This window comes from Mandrillus leucophaeus, unplaced genomic scaffold (genome assembly GCF_000951045.1).
Source record: "Mandrillus leucophaeus isolate KB7577 unplaced genomic scaffold, Mleu.le_1.0 Scaffold847, whole genome shotgun sequence".
In the NCBI taxonomy this organism is placed as follows: Eukaryota; Metazoa; Chordata; class Mammalia; order Primates; family Cercopithecidae; genus Mandrillus; species Mandrillus leucophaeus.
In genome coordinates this window covers 111,681-112,948 of record NW_012109219.1, presented here as the reverse complement: position 1 = coordinate 112,948, position 1,268 = coordinate 111,681, and the positions used below count along the sequence as shown (strand labels likewise).

At 41.8% G+C, this 1,268-nt stretch overlaps 1 protein-coding gene across 1 annotated transcript in view; it reads left to right on the top strand.

Annotated features, from left to right (window-relative positions):
- The window catches only part of NAA35 (N(alpha)-acetyltransferase 35, NatC auxiliary subunit), a 105,112-nt gene that overhangs the window by 27,674 nt on the left and 76,170 nt on the right, over positions 1-1,268 (top strand). The window lies entirely within an intron of this gene.

The following is a 1,268-nucleotide window of genomic DNA, read 5'->3' as shown; positions in this document are numbered from 1 at the left end:
TAGCTAAATACCTGAAACTGGGGAGTTTATAAAGAGGTTTATCTGACACAATCCCTGTGTCTTAGTCAGTTTAGTGTTGCTGTAGCTGAATACCTGAGACTGGGGAGTTTATAAAGAGGTTTATTTGATGACTGGAAGGTTCAAGATTGGGCAACTGCATCTAGTGAGAGCTTTAGGCTGCTTCAACTCATGGTGGAAAGCAGAAGGGGAGCAGCGGGGAGTGGCATGTGGTGCGAGGAGATCACATGGCAGGGGAGGATGCAAGAAAGAGAAACCGAGGAAGTCAGAGTCTTTAAAACAACCCACCCTCTTGGATGGTATTGTTGACCCTTGAACAACTTGGGGATTGGGGTGCCGACCCCCCCCCTTACAGTAAAAAATCCACATAAAACCTTTGACTCCGCCAAAATCTTAACTACTGGTAGCCTGTCATTGACTGGAAGTCTTACCAATAACATAAACAGTTGATTAACACATATTTTGTGTGTCATATGTGCCATATACTGTATTCTTACAATAAACTAGGGAAAAGAAAATGTTATGAAGAAAATTATAAGGAAGAGAAAATATACTTACTGTTCGTTAAGTGGATCATCATAAAGGTTTTCATGTTTGTCATATTTGTGTTGAGCAGACTGAGGAAGGAAGAGGAAGTTAGTCTTGCAGTCTCTGGTGGCACAGGTGCAAGAAAACCTTTGTCTAAGTGGACTCATGCAGTCCAAACACATGTTGTGAAAGGGTCAACTGTAATTCATTCCTGGGAGAGCAAGAACTCACCTCCCTCGGAGGGCTTTAATCTATTCATGGGGATTCTCCCCCATGCCCAAGACACTTCCCACTAGGCCTCACCTCCCAACACTGCCACATTGGGGATCAAGTTTTAACATGAATTTTGGTGGAGGCAAACCACATTCAAACCATAGCACCTTGGAAAAACAAAATAAATGGAAATGCTTGTTCATGTTTATATGCCTATATATAGCCCCAGTTCCTATACTGCCATGGCCAGGCTCAATTTTCAGGGTTAGGAATGTGAAACTTTTAATTAGTGAGTAGACAAGATTGGACATTGTGGTTGTGGGGAAGGGAAAGTAGAATCTGAAATTCAGTTCTTCTCAGATTTGAGCGTGCGACAGAATCATCTGGAGGGCTTACTAAAGCATAGATTGCTGGGCCCCACCCTGAGAATTCTTTATTAGGTCTAGTGTGAGACCACAGAAATCTTAAATATTTCTTTTTTTGTTGTTGTTTTGTTTTGTTTTGTTTTG